This window comes from Babylonia areolata, chromosome 6 (genome assembly GCF_041734735.1).
Source record: "Babylonia areolata isolate BAREFJ2019XMU chromosome 6, ASM4173473v1, whole genome shotgun sequence".
In the NCBI taxonomy this organism is placed as follows: domain Eukaryota; kingdom Metazoa; phylum Mollusca; class Gastropoda; order Neogastropoda; family Buccinidae; genus Babylonia; species Babylonia areolata.
Window position 1 is genome coordinate 48,244,829 of NC_134881.1, and position 17,596 is coordinate 48,262,424.

General features: G+C 40.5%; 1 protein-coding gene across 4 annotated transcripts in view; it reads left to right on the plus strand.

Moving 5' to 3' along the window:
• The window catches only part of LOC143283106 (synaptotagmin-1), a 96,755-nt gene that overhangs the window by 12,056 nt on the left and 67,103 nt on the right, over positions 1–17,596 (plus strand). Inside the window, exon 2 of one of the 4 annotated variants that reach the window (XM_076589212.1) lies at positions 3,435–3,684. The exons of 2 other annotated variants lie outside the window; for them this stretch is intronic. The gene's annotated coding sequence lies outside the window, so the exon portion shown is untranslated. Of the gene's footprint in view, positions 1–3,434; positions 3,685–14,160; positions 14,322–17,596 lie in introns of those variants that run through there. One more of the 4 variants, XM_076589213.1, reaches the window with a different exon arrangement.

Genomic DNA, 17,596 nt, shown 5'->3' on the forward strand with positions numbered 1-17,596 from the left:
AACACAGTCATTCTCCATCATGATGGTTTGTGTAACACAGTCATTCTCCATCAGCGTGGTTTGTGTAACACAGTCATTCTCCATCCGCGTGGTTTGTGTAACACAGTCATTATCCATCATGATGGTTTGTGGTATTGTGCATTTGTGACCGTTTAAAGAAAACCAATTCAGGTACATTGAGGAGTGAGTACCAGATGTATTCCCCCTACCCTGTTCTTACCCTGCTTGTTACGTTCTCTTCCATCTCATTTTGCATAATTATTATTATATGTGCATACCCCGGCTTTGTTGTTATATTCCGACACCGTGAAAACTACACTCTGTAGATAATGTGATTAAACATGCGTACACACACACACACACACACACACACACACACACACACACACACACACACACACACACACACAGGGTTACGCACGTAAGCGCGCATGCAAACACACAAAGGTTCACAGACACATCGGCAGACAGACTGACAGACAGATCCCCCACCCCCACCCCTAGAACACAAGCACACACATGCTCGCGCTCATCTCTCTCTCTCTCTCTCTCTCTCTGATTAGGTTTAGTCAGAGGTTGTGAATAATTATAAATATCTGGTACTGACATTCTCCATACGAATTAGTTTTGCAGCGGTTCTTGAAGAATCATCGATACAAGCAAAGAAGATGACTAATAATGTTTAGGACATTACGGAAAATCCACTGTAACTCACCAGATGTGTTTTTGAAGTTGTTTTATTCTCAAGTAGTACCGTCGTTAGTATACGCAGCAGAGATATCGGGATATGGGCAACATGAACAGATAGAGTTTATCTCTTTGTTTGTGAGAAATTTCTTCTTGTCCTAATTAATACTACAAATGATATTATTTATGGAGAACTTGGTCACTGTCCATTGTTCATTAACACGATTATAAAGGTAATAAAATATTGGTTCCAAATCTGAAGACAGCCAGATAATGTGTATTCAAAGAATGCTTTATTGAACGTGCTCGTATCATTGCGCAAAAAGGGCACAGTGACATAGGTCTCATGTGAAATGGCTTTGAACAAGTATGGTTGGTTGTGAGACAGAAAGGTGTTTCTTTTTTTTTAAATTGCGTTTATGATTAATAAGTTCATTTTGTCACCGCTGGAAAAAACAACAACAACACATTGATGAGAGCAAAATGTTGAGTAATGATGGGGATTTCAAACACATTTTCGCCAGGGAAACATACATATCATGCCTGTGGAAAGGAGGATACCGGAACGCTCTCGCACAACTCCGAATGGGTGTGTCTCAATTAAAGATGCACCGTAATCGGTTTGACATGCCAGAAAAAAATTCTTTGCCCGTGTGTACAAAGGAGCCAGAAAGAGTTACTCATTTTTTGTTTGACCGCCAAAGTTATTCTGATATCCGTGGGAAGTGTTTCCCTTGTTTCACCCTTTATGCTGACACAGATAAAAGGCACTCTAAATTATTTTATGTTGACTCCTCTGAACATTTGGTCAGTTTGTCAAAAATTTGTCCTTGTTCAGGCCTTTGGGGGAAAAGCATTGGCAGAAAACTACAATAACGATTGTCACGACGTTTAAGGCCCACATGCAACAGCATGCACATTGATCGTTTCCAGTCGAGTTAATGCATGTGTTTTGTTTTCGTGTTCGCGTAGATACGCGTGCGTGCAAGTGTTCACGCGTGGAGTATGTGTCTGTGTGAGTGTGTGGGTGTGTTTGTATATGGGAAGGTGGATGTGGGTGTGTTTATGCGCGCATGTGTATTTGGAGTGTGGGTAAGTATGTGTGTGTGTCTGTATCTGCTCGCGCGCGTGTGTGTGAGAGAGAGAGAGAGAGAGAGAGAGAGAGTATGCGTTGATGTTTTGTCGTGTGTAGTGTGAGTGTGTGTGCGTCTGTCTGTATGAAGGCTGACTATGATTTACATGTGGCATTTTTTAATGAAATCCTTTTTTTCTATCGGACTTTTTTTTTTCTATTATCTATTTCTTACAAATGTCGTGATGGGGGCTGTTGGCCTGAGTCGTCAAAGTTGTTTAGCGTTCAGGGTTTTCTCTCTCCAAGCAAAGACTTATAGATATCTTCATTCAAGAATGGTCGGGTACTATTAGTGATAGAGACAGATATTCATGCTACAGATCATTTAAAGTCACATTTGAAAAAGAAAAATACATAACACATGCTGATGAATATTGTTTCAGAGTGGCGTTGTCTCAGGCCAGACTTAATGTGCTTCCTTTAAATAATAATGTTAATAGGTACACTGAAAATGATGTTTTAAAGCATTGTCCTTTTTGCCAAGGTGAACTAGAAGATGAATACCATTTGTTGTTTGTTTGTTCTGTATATATTGATTTACGGACAAAATTTCTTCAAGACTGTTAAAACATGTCTCTTAGTTCACTTCTTCGATCAAACAACAAGCAGAGAAATTGCCATGTATCAAAACATATTTTCCATGCGATCAAAAGGAGAAATCATAAGTAGAATTAACGTCAAGTCCATGAACATTATGATACTGTGTCACCTATTCAAGTGTTATAATACCCCTTCCCATGGTTTTGAATTGTGGTCCATGGCCAAAGTTCATTAAAACATTTTCGTTCGTTCTCTCTCTCTCTCTCTCTCTCTCTCTCTCTCTCTCTCTCTCCCTCTCTCTCTGTCTCTCTCTCTCGTTAAGAAAATTTGATTTCAATGCTAATGGGCGATGGTTTCAAAGTTGGTTTGTCAAAGACCGTATATGTGTGGATCCGACATTGATGATGAAGAATATTTCTTGATTTAATGCAAAGCCTTTGACAACATATGACAAGCATGCAAAAACTAACCAAATAGAAGTAGCCGATAGACAAGATGTTTCTGTTTTGTCATTGGATGGTGAACTTGTAATTAAAATTAATCATTGTCTATTACAGAGGCACATACACTTAGGGATACGCCAATCTTACACGTGCATCTTGGATGGGAGATAACTCTGAATTAGAAAATATACAACGTTGTGTTCATATTGGAGTGGATAGTCGATTCGATTTATATTATGCATTAGCTTAAGATATGATTTATCTTTTTTTGTGTGACACCTTTAGACTCTTCATGTGTTACTTCCTGGTCTGAAGAATATTCATATATTAGATATATATTCTTACTTGATTGTAGATTGTGATCTTAGCGGAGGTTGTTGTTACCCCTTGGTCTAAAGACCTCCCATGGTTAGTCCAAGATAATGTCAATAAAAAAAAAATCATTGTTAAGTCTCTCAATCACAAGCTCATCAACCCTCCACACAGACTTATGTGCGAATGCATAATCAGTTTGTGATATACACATTTTCATGCGTTGGCAGTTCATTGCTTCTGTTTGCACATGCTGGATCGGAGTCAGTATCTGACACATTAGATTCCCACATGTGTCGAACTTCTCAAAATGCGGACAGGATCGAAAAGATGGTGGCGCTGCGACGAGCGGCCACGTGGTGACTGTCGTCACCCTTCACCAGTGGGTGGGAAGGCGGCGGCACAGCTGAGCTGTACGTCACCGTGCCGTCAGTCATTGATCATCAGGTCGTGCTCAGTGTGGCGGGGGGTAGACAGATGGCAGCACAGTGAGGGGCTGATGGCGTCATGTGCCAGGTCTGACTGACGGACAGCGGACTGTATTATCAAGTGTCAGCCCATCGTTTTCAGGTTTGTTTGGACATGACTATGCTTCGTTGGTTCCTCCCTTCTGTTCTTTTTCTTCTCTTTTTTTTTCTTTTTTTTTCATTTGGTCCTTCTTTCGGCTGGAGAGCTTTTTTTGTTTGTAAGGATAGTCAATAGATAATCAGCCAGCTTGGATCAAACGGGGAAAGCGCTAGATCAAGACATGCGTGGTTTACAAGAAAGGCTTTTTTTTTTAACGTCTTTTCCGCATCGTAGAGTGGGATTAGGCCCGGAAAAAACGTGCATATGCATATGCGTGTACGTAAGCATGTGAGGTGGGTGGGGGTGGGGGGTGATGAGTATCAGAGGCGTTTGATGATTGAAACAGGGAAAGCGAGAGAAAAGTGATAGAATCACACACACACACACACACACACACACACACACGAAAAAAGAGCAATCAAAGATAGGTACCAATGGAGCCGGAGCCAAGCAAGATAGTTAACTGGTCTTTGATTCAAACATTCAGAAATTTGTCGAACTAACAAATAATTATTCAAAACATTTCCTTTGGACAAATATGTATGTGTTTGGTGGAAACTGTTAAGCAAGTTTTTGAAAGACCAACTGTCTTGTTATTGGACACTGGACAAGTATGTGATAGACCATAACTTCATTTCTGTATATAAGAAAAACAAACTATGTTATTGCAAAATTTAGGTCGAAGGGGTTCGATGAATTAAACTTATAAATGGTCTTGGCTGTGAGACAGACAAAAATGACTTATTCAAGACAGTCTTCGGGTTGCTTTACACAGTGACGGTAATATTGGCATTCTGAATCTTTTAGCCGATTTTTATGTCGACCACAGTAAACTTTTCTCAAAAAGGCTACTCCTATTACAGTTGTGTAGTAATAGAATACTGATGAGGACTGAGCATGCAATGTTGCGCGCTGCCTTCCTGGCAGTCCGTCTGCCTGCTCATTGAAAAAAGATCCCACACTGAGAACGCATCCAAATGAAAGTTACAAGGATGTCTTTGATCGACAAAAGATGTATGATATGTTATATTTCAGTTATCATCTCAAGGCGTGGTTTTTATTTGGAGATCTTAATGAATGTGACACTGATTTTGAATCTACGTAAAGCAGAATTCGACGATCATTTTCATGAAAATTTATAATAAAAGCTATAAGTATGGTATGACTTCAAGCACACTGCAACACCTAAGTGTTTTCTATAGATATACACAAACTAGTCCACAATGGCTGACCAAAACTGAAAGAAACGATCGATTCAATTATTCTTGTATGTTCATTCCAGTTAATTCAGTGTCCAAGTAAACATGCCGATGGTGTAGTTAGTGTGACTGTATGTGTTCTGTCCAGAATTTGTATTTATTTTCTTTTGATTGTGAACAAGAAAAATGAGGTGATTCCGTCTTTCTAGTCATAGCCTACGTTCCGGCTGCTGGGAAGTGGTAATGTAGTGTTTCCAGAATCCCGAATGTGCCTCAACGAAATAAACCGTTAATGATCCAGAAATATGGCATAATTCGGGAGACTTACAACCAGTTATTGGTATGACTTGAAGATTTATTTTTTTACTATGTTTTAGCCAGATTTCGTATTGGCAGACAAAATATTTCCAGGGAAGATGGCAATGTTACACACACACACGCACACACGCACTAAGCTTATTGCGGATCCGTGAATGACGTTCGAAAAGGAACATTTCAGCATGCTTTTTTAAAGACGATAAATCGATCGCGGTATTCGAAGTGATAACGCTGTTTAGATCATATTATTTTGGTGTATCTCGGGCATTTAAGAATTCTTTAGAGTCTGCGGTAAAGGAGACGTTGCCATCGCTGCAATCACACGGCAATATTTAGCCGTTTTCTCTGGATCTAGACAGATGTACATGTTTTGTTACACTCGCCGCGAAAGTATGACACGGTTGATTCAATTTCTCTTTTATGTTCATTCTAGTTAATTGAGTAGCCACTTTAAAAGAATCATACGCAGTAAACAAGTCGATGATGTAGTCTATGTCACTGTATGTGTTCTGTCCAGAATTTGTATTTCTTACCATTTAATTGCGAACAAGAAAAAGGAGGTCACGCCGTCACGCTACTGCAACTGGGATGCGGTAATATGGTGTTTTTGGAATCCCGGAAATGGCCTCAGCGAAATAAACCGTTAATGATACGGTAAACAGGGCTTAATTCGGAAGACTTACAAACTATTATTGGTATTACCGTGAAGATTTTTTCCTACTATTTTAAGCCAAATTTGGCATTGACGGACAAAGTATTTCCAAAGAAAATGGCAGTGTTAAAGTTTACCACACACACACACACAGAGAGAGAGAGAGAGAGAGAGAACAAAACACCGGGTTATAACATAGACTCACTTTGTTTACACACGTGAGTCAACAAACGAAGAAAGGAAAAAGAAGGGAAAACAAGAGAGAGAAAGAGATTCAAAGATTCAAAAACTTTATTACTCAAGGACAAAGATTTTAGGCATCGCCCAGTCTTCCAATCTATCCTTGTGACAACAATAACAATAACAACATTAACGATAACGACACAAAAATAATAATTTTATTAACACTGCTACAGCCACTGCTACTACAACGAAGAATGATCACCACCACTCGTCATCATTAACATCGTAAAAAGTAATAAAACGAACGCATTCATACATTCATATCCATACACATGCACACACTCTCTCCACCCAACACACACACACACACACACACACACACACACACACACACATATATATATATATATATATATATATACTTATGCACATACAGAGACATGACCGAAGTGAGAAACATATAGCGGACATAAAGAAAACAGAAAAGCACAACTTTACCATTGCACATATACAAAAGTGATTAATTTGCTGATGCAGATGTTACAGGTAATAACATCCAATTTACAGGCGAACAAGTAAAAACATTAAAGCACAAAGGTAGAAATAAAATAAATTCACTGCAGGTATAGATACAAACTTCACGGAAAAAGCATGATTTTTGTCTTTTTTAGCTGGTTATTTAAAAAATAAAAAATAAAAAAGCAATCTTTGTGGGCCTATTGTTTGTGGAGCAGAAGTTCTCGTATGTTTGATTTGAAGGAACGTAATGAATCGCACGTTTTAATGAACGAAGGAAGAGAGAGAGATCTAGATGTTGAGTCATGAGTCATCACATTCATCATCTAAATGTATGCTAATTATTTTTACATTACGATAACAGGCAGTTGACGGCATTCCAGCGGTACAACTCCTAAACTTCCATATAAGTATCGCAGCTGTTTGTGCGTGAAGTCAATCGCGGAAACGGTATGGGTTAGTACATCAGAATCCTGGTGATTCGTACATCATTTGATAAAATGAGAGGGGAATCCATTTTGTTGTCCACAAACTGATCATTTTTAACAGTCTCACAATCTTTTTTTTCCGAGAAAGGAGAATGAGCATAAACATCTCTATAATTTTATCATCTATTGTCCACCAGATAAATAGACTACTTTGTATCATTTTCAAAGTAATATTTGTTTGATCATAATATCTTGAATCGGACGGGGAACCTGTAAAACATGGGGAGAAATACAAATAGTATAAAATCCACATTGAATGTAAACCACCTTGCTGATCTTTTTTGAAGGAACCAAATGATAAAATGAAAAGCAAACTATCCTTTAGAAATGTTAAGTTTGACTTGCTCGTTTCAGCGATTGCGGTCGGTACACGATTAAAGGAGAGATATTACAAACAAAGGGGAAAAACAATGATTAATGATTCCAGCACAGAGAAATTTAACAGAAACTGATAACACATGCACATTGTTCAATCACACTAATTGCAACCACAGAGTCAGTCACACACACACGCGCGCGCGATCCAAATAACTGCAAATAGTAACAAGCCATCTCCAGCGAAGCACAAAGAGCACTGTTCATGGACCAACCAAGCTAGAGAGGTGTTGACACAGGTGTTCACAATGAAGACATAAGCATTTGTTATCTTGCACAGTACCGTATCGTTCTATACCAGTTTTTGAATTGTGAGTTTATAGAATAGAACAGAATATGTCTTTATCACCAAGTGTACCGTGGTCACAAGGAATATTTGTTGTGGGGGCGGGGGGGGGGGGGGGGGGGTAGTACATGAAAAGGTACAAACATAAATCGAAAATTATATACAAACACAGATACGGTAGAATTATTATCATCCTCCAGGCCAAGATTCTTTCCCCATGGCAGTCCTTAGTTCCTTGCAGGCCATCATTTACAATATTAACTGGTCATGCTGAGCTATGCAGCGTCCATATACCAGGTTAATTATCAGGTGGACGTGCATGTGCATTGTTGCGAGTGTATAGGCAGCTGGTGTGATTAATGTCGGTTGTCTAGATTAGACGTTGATCCTCACCTTTGTATTTCCATAAGCTTATTTCCATAAGCTGTAAGACAGCGCATGTGGTAAACACACACACACACACACACACACACACACACGGGGACTATTTACTTTTCTGGGCCATTTGGGTGTGTGGAGGATACAATATTAATGTTTATGTTTTCAGTCAAGGGTAAGTTAATCACCCGCTATTCTACTCTAATCATATCAAGTGCTTCTTTTCCAATATGAAATGATTTGGAAAAAAAGAGTATTTCCTTGTTCTTGGTTTTCAACACACACACACACACACACACACACACACACACACACACACACACACACACCTCATGAACCAGACCATCCACAATTCCAGCATCCTTTCTCATCCACCACCACGCCTGTCCAACTCCCATCCTCACATTCATGCTGTGCAGCATGAGTTGTCGGTCCTCAGTGCCAGCGAGGCAGGTAGTATGCACCAGTTGGCGCTGTGTTCATGCCTCATGACGTCAACAGGCGACAGGTGTGGGGAGGGCGTGCCAAAAACCTGTGACATGTGTTGACCACGGCGTAATTCCACACACCTTCTCATGTGCACAGGGTTGTGTACTTTGTTGTGTACAGTGCCCTGTCATTATTCTCACAAGTTATGAGCTGTCTTTGCCTCTCTCTCTCTCTCTCTCTCTCTCTCTCTCTGCCTGTCTGTCTGTCTGCCTCTCTGTGTCTGTCTCTTTTTCTCAGTCTCCATTCTTTCTGTTTAACTTTGCTGTCTCTCATGTTGATGTTATTAGATTACTCGTTAAGTTTCATGGTGAAACATTCTACCAAAGAAATGACTGTTGTCATGAGTTACCCTGGCGAACATAGATAACAATTGACGTGCAGAATTACTGTTATATTCTGGAATGGTTGTTTAAATCATATATGTATATATATTAAAAAAAAATGATAATAAAATAAAATATATATATATATTTGTTCGTTTATTCATTTATAGTCTGTTCATCTAAGATGATGACATTAGAATGATGCATGGAGTCTCCCGTCGGACCCACGGATGAGTAGGCAGGCAGGCTTATCTGTCGGTGTGTGTCCTCATATGGGAGAAGAGGCCGATTCTGGATGCGCAGCACTTCCCACTGGTGTTGCAATGGAAAACGTCTCCAGAAGTTGAGCCCTGCTTCCTTCGCTCACGCTTCTCCATAATGGCCAGCGTTCTCTTGTTTTCAAACGTCTTTATGCCACTAGAGCACAGCATCCTCCAGCGAGAGCGGTCAAGGGCATCAGTTTCCCAGGAAGCCATGTCTATGTCACAGGCTTTGAGGTTTGTCTTCAAGGTGTCCTTGAAGCGCTTGCAGGGTCTTCCAAGTTCACGAAGGCCTTCCTTCAGGTGGCCATACAAAAGCATTTTCGGGATCCTGCTGTCTGTCATGCGGACAACGTGTCATGTCCAGCGTAGCTGGCACTGGATCAGCAGGCTTTCGATGCTGGGCAGGCCGCTCCTCTCTAGAACCTGGAGGTTGGAGACCCTGTCTTGCCACTTTATGCCGAGGATCATTCATAGGCATCTCTGGTGAAACTGCTGAAGTTGTTGAATGTGACGGCGGTACGTCGTCCATGTTTCACAGCAGTACAACAAGGTGGTCAGCACAACAGCTCTGTAGATTTTGATTTTGGTGCTGAGCCTGATGCCTTTGTTGTTCCACAGCCTGTTGTTGAGTCTGCCAAAGGCGGAGCTGGCCTTGACGATGCGCAGCAATACATTTGTCTGACCAGCACAGGTGACTTTTTTTTTTTTTTAGTGAGGAGGAGTTGTGCAGTCCCTTCCCCACTCTCTCGCCTACCGACGCTCACCGAGTCCCACAGGTGCAGATACTGCCACGTGTAGGACGGCCTTGGCAGGTGCAGGTTTTTTCTTCGGAGCTCCGTCTCCTAGGAGGACTTCCAGCCAAGGATAAGAGCTCCCCCTGCCCTTTGGTCATCCTCTTCCGACTTCACAGCCGTTGGGAATGGTTTCCTCCTCCGCCTGGTCCGTCGTTGGGAGACTTCACATGCGGCAGGTTACTAGTACTGGGTTACATGGTACCAGTAGCAAGGGCTATGCCCCTGACCTGACCCTATTAGACTGATATATATATATATATATAAGTCGTTGCAAGTGACCACGACTTGGTAATGATGACCTTCAAACTCCAACTGAAGAAAACAAGGAAACAAAGCTTCTCAAGACTGAAGTTCGACCTGGAAAAATTGAAAGATCCTGAAGTACAAGAGGCATTCCAAGCCATGATTGGTGGGAAATTCGCGCCACTCATCACTCTCGATGCAGATGACGCCGACCTGGATACACTCGTAAGCGACTTCAACGCAGCTGTAACTGAAACAGCCCAAACAACTCTTGGAAAACAACGCATCAAAAAGAAGCCCTGGGTCACGGACGACATCCTACAGCTGTGTGACAAACGTAGAGACCTGAAAAAGAAAAAGAATGAAGAAGAAGGGGCAAAACAGTACAAAGCAGTTAACACCGAAATCAAGAGAAGCATGAAGAAGGCAAGGGAGAATTGGATTGAAGGAAAATGCCAGGACATAGAGGAAAACCTGACAAGAAACAACAGCAAGAAAGCCTACCAAGTTGTGAAAGAACTTACCAACACAAGGCAAGGTAGAACTATGTCCAACATCCAGACCAAGGATGGAAAATGTCTAACAGAAGAACAAGACATCCTAAAGCGATGGACAGAATACTGCTCAGAGCTATACAACATACAGACCACAGGTGATCCAGCAATACTGAATGTTCCACCAGCCACTGATAACAGTAATCACCCCATACTCCGTGAAGAAATAGAGGCAGCTATAGCATCGCTGAAAAAAGGGAAATCGGCAGGAGTGGACAACATCCCATCAGAACTGGTCCAAGCAGGGGGTGAAGTTATGATAGATGTGCTACTGAAAATCTGCAACAAGATCTGGCAAACAGGGGAATGGCCCACACCGTGGACACAATCACTGATCATCACCCTCCCCAAAAAGGGCAATCTCCAGCAGTGTCAAAACTACCGCACCATCAGCCTGATTAGTCATCCCAGCAAAGTCATGTTGAAGATCCTGCTTAACAGACTGAAACCACAAGCAGAAAACATCATTGCTGAAGAACAGGCAGGTTTCAGACCAGGAAGGAGCACAACTGAACAAATCTTCAACTTGAGGTTGCTATGTGAGAGGTACCATCAACACCAACAAGACCTCTACCACGTCTTCATTGATTTCAAGAAGGCATTTGACAGGGTCTGGCATGCAGCTTTGTGGGCTACCATGAATCTGTACAACATCAACGCCAACCTGATCAGACTGATACAGCACCTCTATGACAAAGCCACCAGCGCCGTCTACCTCAACAATAGCATCGGGGACTGGTTCAGAACCACAGTCGGAGTGAGACAAGGCTGTCTACTCTCCCCAACACTCTTCAACATCTTCTTAGAAAGAATAATGACTGACGCACTGGAAGAGCATGTAGGAACAGTCAGCATAGGCGGCAGAACAATCACAAACCTACGTTTTGCCGACGACATTGATGGACTGGCTGGAAAAGAAGAAGAACTGGCAAGTCTGGTCAAACATCTAGACAAAGCCTCCACATCGTATGGAATGCAAATCAGTGCGGAGAAAACCAAACTGATGACTAACAACACCAACGGCATCAGCATTGACATCAAAGTCCACAGCTTCAAATATCTGGGAGCAATCGTGTCAGATGAAGGATCTAAACCAGAAGTACTCTCGAGAATTGCCCAAACAACAATGGCACTCAACAAGCTGAACACCATCTGGAACAACAAAAACATCGCTCTCAGCTCAAAAATCAGACTGATGCGTTCCCTGGTTATATCAATATTGCTCTACGCCTGCGAGACTTGGACCCTGACTGCAGACATCGAGAGAAGAATCCAAGCTGTCGAGATGAGATGCTTTCGTAGACTACTTGGCATCTCCTACAGAGACCACATCACTAACACGGAAGTGAAGAACAGAATCAAGCAAAGTATTGGACCCTACGAAGACCTTCTGTCCATAGTGAAAAAACGCAAACTTAGGTGGTATGGACACATCTCCCGATCATCTGGTCTTGCCAAAACGTTCCTACAAGGCACCGTACAAGGAGGCAGAAGAAGAGGACGGCAGAAGAAGAGATGGGAAGACAACATCCGGGGGTGGACAGGCTTGACGCTCGGTGACGCCCTGAGGAAATCAGAAAACCGTGAAGAGTGGAGAGGGGTGGTGGCCAGGTCAGCAGCGGTGCCCCAACGGTCTGAACCCAGACTACGGGAGAGGTGAAGGTGAAGGATATATATATATATACAAGGTCTCCCTGTCGGTGAGATACGTTCGAATAAACAAACCTTCTGAGGTTGTTTGCTCAACCTACATTGTTTTGTTCCTATAGCAGTTTTGTTTTTCCTTTGTAAACATTAGTAGGTATTTGTATCCCGACTGCAGATGCCGTGTGATTTGTGCTTTTTGTTGATTAATACTGTTTTGCCCTGTTTTCTGTTTGAATTTTTTGTTTGATTGACAGTGACTGCACTCATCGGCATAACAGCTAAGATAAGCTATTGTCAATAAACTGCCAATCAATCAATCTCTCTCTGTCTATTTATATATATATATATACTCCTTCTGTCAAAGTGTCTGTCGGCCATTCTTTCTGTTTATCTTTGCTCTCTCTTCTCTCTGTCTCTGTCTCTGTCTGTCTGTTTGTCTGTCTCTCTCTCTCTCTCTCTCTCTCTCTCTCTCGGGGGGTGTTTGAGCAAGATTCAGCAGCGACACACGCGTTTTAATTAGCTCTGCCAAAATTGTTAATTTCTCAGGTCAGCGGAGATATCCAAAGACAATAATTGGTACATACTTACATGAAGTATTATGCCGTCTGCCCAGCTAGATTTCCGGACACGGTGTGGTTGTTTCTATGCTGTTTTCTTGTTCTTTATGAACAAGAGAGTCAAGGAATATATCGCCTTGCGCCAGCGGACATTGAACATGAAGACGATGACAGACGGTGTCGTGGTAGGTTGTCTCCTCACGTACCTGTTCTGGGGCAGTTTTTTGCTGCAGTGCGGAGACGTGGAACAGAACCCGGGACCACGAAAGGACAGCATGCGTCAGACCTGTCTGTCTAGTGGAGGTCGCAGTGCCAGCACAGAGAAGACCACAACTTTTTCACCTGTGACTTCTCAGCCTCCTGCCGCAGAACCAGTCCGGACCGAGCTGATGTCCATGCTTCAGTCTTTGCATGAAAAGTTTGATGTCATGCAAGAAGACATCACTGACATCAAGGATGGCCACACCGCTCTGCAGGAAGAGGTCCAGTCCCTGAAGGAGGAAGTCACCGACCTACGTCGTGAAAACGAAGACATGAAGAAAAGAATGCAAGAAATGGAAAGGAAGACAGACGACCTTGAGGGACGCTCGAAGAGAAATAACGTCATATTCCGTACGGTCTTTCAAGGAGTGACAAAGAGACGCAGGCTGAATACGAAGGTAGTGTCAACGACCTTGTGGTGGACACACTGGAGCTGTCTGGTGATATTCAATTCGACCGAGTCCACCGCTTGAACCCCCGGCCCAACTCACCCGTCATCGCGCGCTGGAGGAGGTGATGAAGAAGCTGTCGCCACACCTGAAGAAGGCCAGGAGTGAGGGTAAACGAGCAACCATGATTTTCGATCACCTCCTGATCGATGGGAAAAGGTTCTACATTGGGGAGGGAGACTCTCTTAGGGGAACGGACAAGGGGGTGGCCTGCCTGTCTCAACACCGGTGACAACTGTAAACTGTGCACGAGACAGCTGTGCTGAATCAGTGAACCGGAACAGGGTCAGTGACGAGAGCACAGTGAGTACAGAACCGGTTGACATTGTAAACATTGGATCTGCGGTGGTTCAGGGGTTGGGGGCAAATATCATTGACATTGAGGAACATGTGTTTCATCCTGTCAGTGTACTTAATTCTGAAAATGTAAACGTTATAACTGGGGAGTCTGATGTTGCTTGTAATGTTGCTTCCGATGTAGTTAGAAGTAATATTCATGCAGAGATAGGATTCAAACATGTGTTACAAGTGCAAATGCTTGACCAACTGACAGATGAAATTGCTGTAAGTGTTGCTGAGGGGACATCTCAGACGGGTAATGTTAACAGAGAGAGAAGTTGTACTGAGGAGTCATCTCAAAAGGGAAGTGAAAATAATGAGAGAAGGTACAGTGAACATTGCGGCCTAATGGATGAACGAGAGGGTGGAAGTACACAGTTGACTAAAAAAGGAAGAGTTTGCGTGAATGAAAGAGAGTTACATGTTAGTGACTGTGGTTGTTCAGGAGAGCATGGGCTTTGGTTTCGTTTCTGCACTGGAATATAAATGGACTTATATCCAAAGTTAATGATAAAGAGTTTCTGTCTTTTTTGTTAACGTTTGATTTTATTTGCCTTGCAGAAACGTTTGTGGAAGACTTTCAAAATATTGCATTTGCAGGTTTTTCTGGGGTTTTTTGTAAACCAGCTGTTCGATTTACCAAACAGGGAAGACACTCAGGTGGTATAATATGTCTTATAAGAAACAAGTTCGTTTATTTATTTATAGTCTGTTCATCTAAGATGATAATATTAGACTGAAAATAAATGATATTATTATTATTATTTGGATTATTATCATTTATATCATAATGATGATTATAAGAAACAAGTTTATATCTTACGTTCAGGAAATTAAGACGAATTCCCCAAATGTTCTGGTGTTTTTGATTGATGGCAAATTGTTTGGTTTGCTTGAAGATGTAATATATGTGTGTTCATATGTGCTGCCTGAGGGTTCTCCTTACTATACTTATTTTGATATTGATAATGGTATATGTGCACTTGAAGAATGTTTTTGATTGTATGCTTGAATTTCATGATGCATATGTAATTTTGTCTGGCGACTTGAATGGTAGAATTTCCAACCTTCTCATGATATTTTTTATGGCAATGATGTACACAGTGATCAATTTAGAAGCAATCCTGTTGACAGCCGCAGAAAGTCATCAGACAATGTAGTTAACAGTTATGGGAAATATTTGCTAAATATGTGTACTGCACTTAATTTATGTATTATGAATGGTATATGCAATGGAGATACCGAAGGTCAGTACACTTGCATATCAGAAACAGGTAACAGTGTCAATGATTATTTTTTGCTGTCTATGGATTTGTTTCTCATTATTTTTTTCCTTTTGCAAACTGATTGTAACAGAAAGAATAGAATCAGATCACCAACCCATTGAAGTATATTTAAGATTTGGAGACAGAGTAAATGCTACACGTGTGCACACATTGGATGGAAACCAGATTACTTAAAAGTTTGTGTGGAATAGTAATTTACAGGGTACTTATACTCAGGCAGTGAATTCTGATGAAACACTGATATTACTAGATCGTGCAACATATTTGATAGATTATGATTGTAATGCTGCATTGAACATGTTTAATGATTGCCTTAAGGTGCATGCAGAGTGTATGAAAAAGAAAATTAATCTAACAATGCATGATAAATATAATGACTGGTATGATAGGGAATGCAGAGTAAGCAAGTTGAAAGCTGGAAGACTACTGAGGACTTTTAATCATACCAAAGACAAAACTGATGGTGATGCCTACTGCGTGGCAAGAAGAGAGTATAAAAATCTAATTAAAAGAAAATGAATATAATGATTTGTTACTTGATAAACTTATATTTGCAGTAAATAATCAAAGAGAATTTTGGTAAACTTTACATAAAATTTCATTAAAAAGAAAACAAGTTCGAAACGATTTAACAGTTGATGACTGGTTTAGACATTTCAAATGTTTGCTTGAATTACAGACTTCTGCAAATGAAAGCTTTATGATTGAAGATGAAAATGATCAAAACCATAATGATGATAGTGTTGTGGACATTAGGTCCATGAACCGACCAATATCCAAAAAAGAAAATTTTAAAATGGCAAAGCTGCAGGACCAGATGAAATTATAGGGAAATGAAATATATTGGGGATGTAGTGGCTGATTTTTTCGTAAAGCTTTTTAATGCATTATTTGATAAGAGTATTTTTCCAGAAAACTGGACAGATTCTGTTGTAATCCCTTTGTTTAAAAAGGGTGATTTAAACAACCAAGAAATTACAGAGGTATCTCATTGTGTGATATTAGTAGCAAAATGTATAGTACGATTATAAATAAGACTTCAAGAATACATAAATGAGTATAATCTGACGGGTGAATATCAAGCAGGATTTAAAAGGGGTTATTCGACTGTTGATCACATGTTTACGTTGTTGGCACTAGTACAAAAACAATTCTCTTTTAATCGCAGATTATATGTTACCTTTAGTGACTTCGAAAAAGCATTTGACTCCATTGAGAGAAATTTACTGTGGCCTATTCTTTTGAAAAACGGTATCAGAGGTAAGATTTTTCGTTGTATTTATAGTATGTATACCAATGTTAAAACCAGAAGCAGATGTGGTGCTAAGCTAACCGACTATATCAGTTGTACCCGTGGTGTCAAACAAGGCGATGGCTGCAGTCCTGTTCTGTTTTCATTATTCATTAATGAATTAGCATTTGAAGTAATCAGAGAGGGTAGACCTGGTGCTATGTTTATGCCTAATTATTTTAAACTGTTTATATTATTATTAGCTGATGATGTTGCTTTATTATATGAAACTATTATCGGTTTACAAACACAGCTTAATAGTCTATATCATGCAGCTTTAGCTCTGCGCTTGAAAGTAAACATGGCTAAAAGTAACATCATTGTATTTAGGAAAGGGGGATATTTAACCACCAGGGAAAGGTGAACAATGGTATTGTTATGCCAGTTATTAATGCATATAAATACTTCGGAATTTATTTCTCTTCTAGACTGAGTTTTATGGCAGCCTGTAATGATCTTTGTAGCAGAGCAAAAAATGCTCTATTTTGCATATTGCAAACTTTATCAAAGTTAAAATGTAATTCTTTAAATACTTATTTGAAATTATTTGATTCACAAATTCAACTAGTAGTACAGTATGGTGCTGAGTTATGGGGACTTAATAGAGCAGCATTTAATTGTGAAAAGGTACATTTATTTGCATTAAAAAATATTTGGGTATAGAAACACGAACACCTAATGATTTTTTTTTCTAATTTTATATATTTTCAGTGACATGCTGTTGTTTTGAAATTAGTGTTTTGTTTTTTGTCACATTGTCAACTTGTTCATTACAAACATTAGTCAGGTAATTTGCACTAAAATATCATATTTTCTGGACAAATAGATAATACCTGCACACACAAATTATACTAGTGTAGCCATGTACCGAGTGGTTCTAATAGGGTACGGACGGCACAAAAGAACTAAACTAATTGATGATTGTCTGTATTAAAGGATAGACGAGAAATCCTGCGCACAGGCCAGGAACATATAGAGGCCAGTCACAAATGAGTTTTCTATTGTTTTATTTTACAATAGTTAT